Source organism: Hemiscyllium ocellatum, chromosome 45 (assembly GCF_020745735.1).
Source record: "Hemiscyllium ocellatum isolate sHemOce1 chromosome 45, sHemOce1.pat.X.cur, whole genome shotgun sequence".
Classification (NCBI taxonomy): domain Eukaryota; kingdom Metazoa; phylum Chordata; class Chondrichthyes; order Orectolobiformes; family Hemiscylliidae; genus Hemiscyllium; species Hemiscyllium ocellatum.
In genome coordinates, this window is record NC_083445.1 from 7,735,600 (window position 1) to 7,747,280 (window position 11,681).

The following is an 11,681-nucleotide window of genomic DNA, read 5'->3' on the forward strand; positions in this document are numbered from 1 at the left end:
ACAGGTCAGCACACCATCGAGGGCCAAATGGCCTGTGTTTTATGTTCCTCTCTGAGCCTTCTCGTTAACCCCTTTCCCTCTCTCCATTTCCATGTCCTCTGCCCCTCTCCTTTCTGTCCATTCCCCCATTCTTCTGTCTATCCTTTTTCTTCCGCTCTCTCTCCTCTCCAACCCTTTCCCCTTTCCTGTCCCCTCTTTCTTCCTCCCATCTTGACCCCTTGACCCCCCATCTTGACCCCTTGACCCCCCATCTTGACCCCTTGCCCTCCCTTTCCCTCCACCCTCTGACTTTCCCACCTCCCCTTTTCTCCCTCCTCTCCTCTGCTTCCTCAGCCCCCTTTCTTTCCTCCTCTCTTCCTCTCCCCTACTTTCCCATCTCCCCTCCCTGTCTCCCCTTCAACCCCTCTGTTCCCTTTCTTCCCTCTCTGCTTGCTCCGTCCTCTTCCCGCCTTCCTACCTTCCCTCCTTCAACCCCTTCTTTCCCTCCCTCTTTCTCTTGAATCTCCTATTGTATCCTCATCTCCCTCTTCGCCCCTTTCCTCCCCCTCATTTCTTGACCCTTTGCTCCATCCCCCCCACCTATCTCTCTCTCTTCCTGTTGTGTAGTACTGCCACTGGCCACAATGTGGTGCTGCCGAGCACCCCCTGAGGAGCAAGTAGTTCAGAGTTAACCTCAGACAGAAAAAGGTAGAACTAGATTTGAAGCTAATTTACAACAAATATTTAATTTTTTTGGAAAAAAAAGGAAGATAAATGTTGAGTTTCCAGCATTTTATCATTGTCCAGGCTGTGTTTGAGTTTATCCTACTCCACAGCACCTTGATGAGGATTAAAGTTATATTAGGCCTCAAAATGTGAAGTGTTATTAAAAATTTTTCATTTTTATTTTTGTGCCTTTTCTCTTCAATGTCCTTGATCTAGTGTTAGTTTACAGTTTGTACCTTGGAAATCAAAGATTTCATTCTGGGGCTTAATGCTTCAGTCTCTACCTGGCAAAAAAAACAAATGTTCATTGCCAAAAATTTAATTTTTAGGGTGTTTTCCTTCATTGCTGTCACAGTGTGAGATCTATATTGTTGTGAGTGAAGGGTGTATAAAGGATAGATCCTACAGATCCCGATTTCATGTGGGGCTAGGGTTAACATTAAAGGTCTCAATGCTGGCCCTCTAATTAATTCTGAGGTGGTGTACTATGATATTATAGAGTCATACAGCACAAAAACAGACCCATCGGCCCAACCAATCCATGCCAAACTTGGTCCCAAACTAAACTACCCCCACCTGCCTGCTCCTGGACCATGTCCCTTTGATGTACTTATCCAAAAGTATTTTAAACCTCAGAAAGTACCTATTATCTCTGTACTTAACAATGTGTCTGTATTGCTCGCAAGACAAAGCTTTTCACGGTACACATGACAATAAATTCAATTCACGAACCATCTCCTCTGTAAAATAAAATTGCCCTTTGTGTCTTTTTTAAACTTCTCTCCTTAAAAATGTGTCCCCTAGTCTTGAAAGCCCCCATCCTAGGGAAAAGATATTTACCACTAACCCTATCTGTACCCCCTCATGATTTTACAAACCTCTATAAGGTCACCTCTCAACCTCCTACGCTCCAGTGAAAAAGCCTATCCAGCCTCTCTTAATAACTCAAACCCTCCATACATGACAACATCCTGGTAAATCTCTTCTGAACCCTCTCCAGATTAATAATGTAGAATAAACAAATATGGGGTGGTTGCCAGTTACCTAACCAGATGTAAGCTGCATCCATGGTCTCTTTGGGGTGCTAAAGTTTATTTATGATGTGGAGGTGCCATTGTTGGACCGGGGTGGGACAACGTCAGAAGTCACATGACACCAGCTTGTAGTCCAACCGGTTTGTTTGAAACCGCAAGCTTTTGGAGTGCTGCTCCTTCATCAGGTGAAGTGAATATTTACAGAGCTTCCACAAGTAAGGTAAATATTAACTCTGTTTTAGAACCATCTTGTGGTGTCTTTGTACAAGGCAACAAGAGAGAGGGCAGGATTGTGAGATGCTGCATCACATCATGTGACAATACATACTGTCCATCTGCAGAGGCAGATAGAATTCCTTACCTTACTATTGAGGCAACCTCTTTATATACAAATCCAGTCAGACATTTCTCCTGCTGACCCCACCCCTTCCCTCCTGCCCACTCACATAATATTACAGCACAGGAACAGGCCCTTCGGCCCTCAGGCCTGCGCTGATACATTCTGCCCTTCCATACTAAAACTGTCTTCGCTTCCAGGATCCGCATCCCTCTATTCCCTTCCTATTCATGTATCTTCCAGGTGCTTCTTGAATGCTGCTATTGTGTCTGCTTGCACCACCTCCTCTGGCAGTGTGTTCCAGGCACTCGCCACCCTTTGTGTGAAAAACCTGCCTTGTACATCTCCTTTAAACTTCCTCCCCCCACATCCCCAACCACCTCGTACCTTGAACCTGTGTCCCCTAGTAATTGACCCTCATATATCCCACTCTGTCCATGCCATTCACAATCTTATAAACTTCTGTCAGGTCACCCCTCAACCTCCTGCGTTCCAATGAAAACAAACCCAATCTATCCAACCTTCTTTCAAAACTAAAATCCCCCATAGCAGGCAACATCCTGGTAAACCTTTTCTGTACTCTCTCCAAAGCATCCATAACTTTCTGGTAATCTGGTGACCAGAACTGTCCGCAGTATTCCAAGTGTGGTCTAACTAAGATTCTGTAAAGATGCAGCATAAATTGCCTATCCTTATACTCAATGTCCCTTCCAATGAAGGCAAATAGACCGCAGGCCTTGTTTACTCCCTTATCTATCTTCACTGTCACCTTCAGTGATCTGTGGACCTACACACCCAGATCCCTCTGCATATCAATACTGCGAAGGGTTCTGCTATTCCCTGTATAATTTCCATCTCTACTTGACCTTCCAACACGCACCACCTCATATTAGACTGGAAACCTTGCCCATTCCCCACCCTCACTTGCACACCGTGAGACCATATAGGGGGAACAGAAATGGACGGTTCAGGTCAGCTCTACCACTCAAGTGAGAATGTGGCTGATTGGATAATCCCCAACTCCACTTTCCTGCCTTTTCCCTGTAACTCTTGATTCCCTTGCTGATTAAAAATCTCTCTCAGCCTTGAGTTTACTTAATGAGCCAACCTCTGTGGTAAAGAATCCCACAGAGTCACAATCCTCAGAGAAGTAAATCTCTTAAACGGGTGACTCATTATTGTCCTCTGGAACCAGTCTCTCCCACAAGGGGAAGCAAGCTGTCATCACCTCCACTGTCGGGCCTCTCATGTTTCAATGATGTTGCCTCTCATTCTTATAAATTCCAATGAGTACATGCCTGACCGGCTCAACATCTCCTCATAACACAGTCCCTCCATACCCAGGATCAGCCAAGTGAACCTTCACTGATCTATCTCCAAGGCCAGGATATATCTTTCCTGAGATTGATGGTCTAACACTGTTTACAGTATTCCAGCTAGTGCCTTGTACACCTTCAGCAAGTCCTCCCACTTTTATTCCACTATGAAATAAAGGCCAACATTTCATTTGTCTTCTCTAGCGCGCATAGAATCCCTACAGTGTGGCAGAAGGCCATTTGGCCCATCAGGTACACACTGACCCTCCAAAGAGTATCCCACTCAACTGCATGCAATGGGCAATTTAGCATGGCCAACCTACCTAACCTGCACATCCCTGGGAGGAGATCAGAACACCCAGGTGGAAACCAACACAGACAGTCACCTAAGGCTGGAATCGAACCCAGATCCATGCTACTGGGAGGCAGCAGTGCTAACCACTGAGCCACCACACCACCCTAATGGGCTTTAATGTTAAATCATAGAGGACGACCAAATCCAGCGTTGTTCCATAGCTTTCTGCAGTAGCCCTCCAATTAAATAATATTCAGCTCCTCTATTCTTCCTGCCAAAGTGTGTGTTTCCCCACATTATGATCCATCCGTGAAGTTTTTGCAGACTCACTTAATCTGCAGATTCTTGGTGTCACCTCCCCACTTACCAACCCGGCTAATTTGTGTCATCTGTAAACGTGGCTACAGTTGATTCATGTCTCTAGTCCAAGTTACATATTGTAACTAATTATGGCTCCAGCACTGATCCCTGCAGAAATCCTCTGGTTCCAAATTGCCATCAGGAAGATGACCACCTTATCCTGACTCTATGTCTTTTATTTGTTAGTCACTCCTCTATTCATGCTGAATCCTTGATCAGCAGCTCACCGAGTGACGGCTAACCCAGCCGAATAGTCTGATATTCTCACAGTCAGCTAGCGAAAGATACAGGAAGGCACATGTTAAAAACAAGCTGTCTAATGGCCAAGGGGTTGCTTGGAATCAAAAATAAAAACCATTGAACAGCTATATCATACCCTAGATCTTGTTATGTTGCGAGAGGATATTTTCTAAGTCTCCTGAGGGAAGGAAATCATTAATCGAGAATCACGTTATTGTGTTTTCACTTCCCTCAGGGTTGCAGCAGAGGAAGATGGTGTGGTTACATTAGATCTCAGAATTATCACAGCACAGAAGGCCATTCAGCTGATCATGCCCGTACTGGTTTCTATCACCTAGTGTCTTCCGTATTCCCTGCACATCATTCCGAACCAATTAACCACCCAGTACTCTCTGGAATGCCCCAATCGAACCTGACTCCACCTAATTCCCAGCACTGGGCATTTCAGACCCCGACTACTTGCCGTGTGAAATAGTCTTTTTCCTCCTGTCACTTTTCCTTCTTTTGCAGAGCGTTTCAAATCTGCGCTGTTTTGTTCCTGTCCCTTTTACCGAACTTCTCCCTCTCCGCTGTCTCCGGCCCGCTCACAGTTTTGAAAACCCCGGTCAGACCTCGCCTCAGTACGGGGGTGGGGGGGGGAGGAGAACAGTCCCAACTCCCTCAATCTACCTTCACGCCAGAAGATTCCCACTCCCTGGAACCGTCCTTGTAAATTGTTTCCGCACTCTCCCGGACGCATTCACATCTTACCCACAACTGAACTGAATACTCGAGCCGAAGTCTAATGAGACTATTATACACCTTTGACACCCTCTCCCTCCTCTTGTACGCTACGCCCCGTTAAAGCAGCCAAGAACATTGTATGCTTCATTAACTGCTCTCCCTACTTGTCCTGCCACCTTCAACGATCTGTGCATACGTACACACTGGTTCCCGACCTAGAGCTGTTCTGGTATAGTGGTAGTGTCCCTACCTCTCAGCCAGGAGACTTGGGTTCAAGTCCTACCCCAGAAGTGCATGTTAACAGGTCAGTTTGAAATGCCTACACAGACGGGTTACTCTGCTCCAGCACCAGCTTTAGAATCATACCCCTTATTTTATATTGTCTTTGAATGTTCTTCTGGCCAAAGTGCGTCACCTCACACTTCTGTTCATCAAACCCCATCTTCCACCCTGTGCACCGAGGTGTCAATGTCCCTTCGGAGTCCCGCACCATCCTCCTTACCACCTCCATCTGCAAATCTGGAAACAACACCTCGGTTAGACCCTTCCTGATTGGATGACTTATCCTAGCACAAAGTCAGACTTAGCATCTTGTATGACAGTGAGCAGCACAGCAAGAGGCCATACTGCCCATCAAGTCCTTGCCATCTCTCTGCAAGATCTAAGTCTGAGGCAGCACGGTGGCTCAGTGGTCAGCACTGCTGCCTCACAGCACCAGGGTCCCAGGTTCAATTCCAGCCTCGGGCAACTGTCTGTGTGGAATTTGCATATTCTCCCCGTGTCTGTGCGGGTTTACTCCGGGTGCTCTGGTTTCCTCCCACTGTCCAAAGATATGCAGGTCAGGAGAATTGGCCATGCTAAATTGCCCATAGTGTTAAGTGCATTGGTCAGAGGGAAATGGGTCTGGGTCGGTTACTGTTCGGAAAAGGAGAGTCAGTGTGGAGTTATTGGGCCGAAGGGCCTGTTTCCACTCTCTGGTAGAGATTCTACGAATTAAAGAATATAAGTGGGAAATTCCTCTAAGGAAACCAAGTAAATCCAAAGTATTAAATTAAGTCTTGAATTCCAGTATTCCCAACTATTAGATTCACTTCTATGGATTAAAGTCCTAAGATGTGGGCGGCACAGTGGCACAGTGGTTAGCACTGCTGCCTCACAGCGCCTGAGACTTGGGTTCAATTCCCGACTCAGGCGACTGACTGTGTGGAGTTTGCACGTTCTCCCCGTGTCTGCGTGGGTTTCCTCCGGGTGCTCCGGTTTCCTCCCACAGTCCAAAGATGTGCGGGTCAGGTGAATTGGCCGTGCTAAATTGCCCGTAGTGTTAGGTAAGGGGTAAATGTTGGGGGATGGGTGGATTGCGCTTCGGCGGGTCAGTGTGGACCTGTTGGGCCGAAGGGCCTGTTTCCACACTGTAAGCAATCTAATCTAAAAAAATTTTTTTTAAAATGTGCAGGTTAGGTGGATTGGTCGTTGGAAATGCAGGGGGTGTGGTAGTGGGGTGGGCCAGTATGGACCCTGCTCCCACACTGTGGGGGTTGTATGATCTATGCAGACTCACCCTTTCCAGGGCATGCCGCATTGATGACAGCAGATGACCTTACTTGACCTCACAAAGGGGCTGCATGCCCATTATCTCCTGTAGATGGAAGATTGACGCCCCAGAGTTGACTGCTGATTTTCTAATCGCTAAACTCTATTCCAAGTTAGAACATGTTTTATTTTTTTTCTCAAAGTTTGCGTTAGGGTTTTGGAGCAAGCTGAACAGCCTCGGGCATTGGCAAGGTTTGAGATGTGTCGCTCATGAGAACTTTCTTATGGAAGTTGATAATCAGTTAATTGTTCTCCCTGATCTGGGTCCAATAGTGCAAATGTTTATCCATTCATGTTGACATTATTTATTTCGGTTGAGCTGGTCAAGTGTTCTACGTTTTTTTTATTTCTCTTCATATCCTAAATCATTAAAGCAGGCAATTGCTCTAGATCACTTGGCATAATGTATACCTGGAATGAATCAAACAGTGATGCTTGAGATTATTTTGTGTGTAACACCCCCTCCAGTGAGTACTGCACAACACCCAGAGGACTACAAGTTCATGACGTAGAAGGGAAAGAGGGTTGGGTATCAGTTACCAAGATAAATGAGAGTTTATTTCTATCCCAGCAAGTGAATTTTTAAAAAATCTTATTCTGCATGGAAGCTTACTGTCCAGGTACCTCATGTTTTGTGTGCATACTCAAGAGGTTGAAAAGATGCCAGTTTTTGAGTTAATCTACACCATGTCAAGTTGACTTTAATGCTCAGTGATATTCAGCTTCTGTCTTTGGGTGGGTCTGCACCTGAATAAAGGAGACACAGAGACGCCAAGAGGAAAAGGACAGCTTACAGTCAAAGGATGTGAAATGTTGGCACAGTGGGCAAAGACACCAGCCCCAACAGGCCGAAGTCAGGCCCCAGGGCGTTCTCGGGTTATGTTTTGAAACAGGAGAGGGTTTTTCATTGTTGTAGTCTGGAAGGGCTGTGGAAACATCTTCAGTCATTGAGTCATATAGCACGGTTCAACCTGTCCCCTCTGTAATAATATCTCTGAACAGGCCATTCAGCTCCTAATATTCAATTAGTTTCGGCATGTTGCCAGATCTGGCTGGAATCTTCTCCAGAACCACTGAAGCTTACTGAATGGGAAGGCGCCATTTAATCTATTGGTTCCATACTAGAGAAAGTCAAACTTAATTACATGATCCCTGCTTTGTACCTTTTTGCACTCTTTTTGTGTCTCAGCACATGGACTTTAAAATCCAGGGCTGGTTTGGTGATGGCAACGGCATTTAATCAGTGCAGAAACAGGCCATTCAGTCCAACTGATCTATTCTGTCCCTTCCAAGCCTCTTCAGAAACTACTCAATCTAATCCTGTCAGCACATCCTCTGTCTCTGGGTTCGAGCCCAGCAATGGTCGCTGTGGCATCATCGGGGGTGCCATGACAAAGAAGCAGACGCTGGTGTTGGGTGGGTATTGGGGAAGGGTCTTTCGGTATTAGACATTAAGCAATGAGATAGGTCACTGCTAGCCATCTCCCCACCCATTCTGCTAATCCCCCTTCCCACCCAACATGCTCCTCCCTCCTCTTCCTTCATGACCGCAACACCACAAACCTCCTCACCTCATCACTCAACCTTTGTACCTGGCTCCATCCATCCTCCCACCCCTGAGATGGATGCAGTACCAGCAACAGCCACCTCCTTTCCAGTGGTGCTGTTGTACAGTAGACCTGGTGGGCTCTGATTGGCTCCTTTATCTCAAAGTGGGCAACTCCTTCCCACACCCTGGGAGTCCTTAATCCCATGGTCCCACCAAATGCCTTAACTCAGATTCATAGAATCTGTGCAGCATGGAAACAGACCCTTCGGTCCAACATGGACACGCCAACCAGATATCCTAACCTAATCTACTCCCATTTGCCAGTATTTTTAGATTAGATTACTTACAGTGTGGAAACAGGCCCTTCGGCCCAACAAGTCCACACCAACCCGCCAAAGCGCAACCCACCCAGACCCATTTCCCTACAACCTAACACTGCGGGCAATTTAGCATGACTAATTCACCTAACCTGCACATTTTTGGAATGTTGGAGGAAACCCACGCAGACGCAGGGAGAATGTGCAAACTCCACAAAGGCAGTTGCCTGAGGCGGGGAATTGAACCCAGGTCTCTAGCGCTGTGAGGCAGCAGTGCTAATCACTGTGCCACTGTGCCGCCCATTTGAATGGACAAACTCCACAGAGACACTCACCCGAGGCTGGAATTGAACCTGGGACCTTGGTGCTCTGAGGCTACAATGCTAACCAATGAGCCACTGTGCCACCCATTTGACCCATATCCCTCTAACTCTTCCTATCCATATACCCATCCAGAAACCTTTTAAATATTGTAATTGTACCAACCTCCACCACTTCCTCTGGCAGCTTATTCCATACACGCACCACCCTCTGTGTGAAAATGTTGCCCCCTAGGTCTCTTTTAAATGTCACCCCTCAGCCTCTGATTTTCTCAAGAGAAAAAAGCTCCAGTATACTCAGCCTCTCCCTTTAATTCCGACCCTCCAGTCCCAGCCACATCCTTGTGAATCTTTTCTGCACCCTCTCAAGTTTAACAACATCTTTCCTATAGAAGGACAATCTATTTTGGCGTCATCTGCAAACTTACCAAGTATACTTCCTATGTTCACATCCAAATCATTTATGTAAATGGCAAAAAGTAGTGGACCCAGCACCGATCCTTGTGGCACTCCATTGGTCTCAGGTCTCCAGTCTGAAAAACAACCCTCCACCACCACCCTCGGTCTCCAACTGTCAAACCAAGGTTGTATTCAGTACCACAACTCCCTCTGGATCCCATATAATCTAACCTTGCTAACCAGCCCACCATGTGGAACCTTGGCAAATACTTTACTGAGGTTCATATAGACTACATCCAGCGCTCTGCCTCCACTAACCTCTTTGTCACCTCTTCAAAAAACTCAGTCAAGTTAGTGAGACACAATTTCCCATGTACAAACCCATGTTGACTATTCCTGACCAGTCCTTGGCTTTCCATAAACGTGTAAATCCTATCCCTCAGAATCGCCTCCAACGATTTACCCCTCACCGATGTCAGGCTCTCTGGTCTATAGTTCCTTGGCTTTTCCTTACAGCCTTTCTTAAATAATGGCACCACATTAGCCAATCTCCAGTCTTTCGACACCTCACCCCACGACTACCAATAATACAAATATTTCTGCTCGCAATCACTTCCCTGGCTTCCCATGGAGTTCTGGAAAATATCTGATCAGGATCAGATCAGACCAAGCACTGGAAAATTTGAGTGGTGAAGCCAAGGGGAAGGGCATGAGGATCAAGACCAATTGGACATCTGGACTGAAGAGCCATCTCAGGCATGATGGGCCAAATGGTCTCATCCTGTGCTGTCTGATTGCAATTTGATCAACACCTCACATAGTTGTTCCTGCTTATTCTTGACCCCAAAAGCTTTTTAGAAGTATCACAATCGTAGTGATGTGCAAAATGTCCCATTTTTTGTTTGAGTTTGGTGGAGCTGTTCTTAGGGTGACAGTCAGGTAGGCCATTCCACCCTTGAGCCTGATCTGTACCATTCCATACAATCAGAGTTGACCACCCATATTCCTTGCTGCCATTGGTATTTGGGTATCTGTCAATCTACTGAAGAGCTTCCACAGCTCGTCTGGGATAGAGAATCTCGAATATCCACTACCCTCTGGACTTAAAGCAAAACTCTTCATTGCTGTCAGAAAAGCTTCACGTTTATTTTGAAATTGTGTCTCACAGCTCATCTGCACCTGCCCTGTCCAGCCCTTTCAGTTATTTTGTAGGTTGCAATGTGATTACCTCGCGTTCGTCGGACTGAGAGAGTACGGTCCCAGTTTTCCCCAGTCTCTCTTCGTAGGACAATCCCACCATCCTGGGAACAGGCCTGGGGAATGTTCATCACGCTCCCTCTGTGGAATAATAGGGAAAGAGACCAAAAGGGCACACAGTAGTCTAGCTGTGGTCTCACCATGAAAGCAAGACTCCATTCTCCTGTAGGCGAAAGTGAGTATTGCAGATGCTGGAGATTAGAGTCGAGGGTGTGTTGCTGGAAAAGCACAACAGGTCAGGCAGCAACCGAAGAACAGGAAAATCGACGTTTCAGGCAAAAGCTTTTCATCAGGAGGTTGGGAAGGAGAGTTTGGCCATGGGGACCTCAGATGGTGTGGGAAATCAAACCCACACTGTGGCTATGACTCTGCATCATAAACCAGCTGTCCAACCCACTGAACTAACTGACTCTTTCCTCCTCACAGTCTCTTTAGTTATTTTTAAAATCAGCCTTACTTGTTCTGACACATCTCTGTAGCGAGTAGAGCTGAAAGCAGAGTTATTTACCCCAGGGGTTCTGCTCATTTCCTGATGAAGGGCTTTTGCCGAAACGTCGATTCTCCTGCTCCCCGGGTGCCGCCTGACCTGCTGGCCTTTTCCAGCACCACACTCTCGACTCCATTCTCCTGTAATCAAAACCTCTTGCAATGAAGGAATATGTACTGTTAGCCTCAGGACCATTTTACCTTTCTTGGCTTGGTGACTCAGCCTTGGCTCCTCCACTTGAGGATCACAATCTTGTCGTCCCCAATGGGAACCTTTTTGATGGATGAGGCTTCTGATAAGGTGCTTGGGCCTCTGAATATAATAGGAGAAATTGAGGACTGCAGATGCTGGAGATCAGAGCTGAAAATGTGTTGCTGGAAAAGCGCAGCAGGTCAGGCAGCATCCAAGGAGCAAGAGAATCGACGTTTCGGGCATGAGTCCTTCTTCAGGCATGAGCCCTCCGAATGTAATCCTGACTGTGGCCAGAGGGGGAAACAGTTGTGGGACCGGGACACCCTCCTGGTGGGTCTTCAGCAGGCTACCCTCAACGGAAAGTACAAATGTCTCTCTGCCCCAAGAGATTGTGTGTGTGTGTGTGTGTGTGTGAGTGAGAGAGAGAGAAAATGAGTATGTGTGCGTGTGGGGGTGTATGTGCATGTGTGTGTGTGTGAGAGAGAGAGAGTGTGTATGGGTGTGTGTGTGTGTTTGTGAGAGACAGAGTGTGTGTGGGTGTGTGTGCAGGAGTGTGTGCG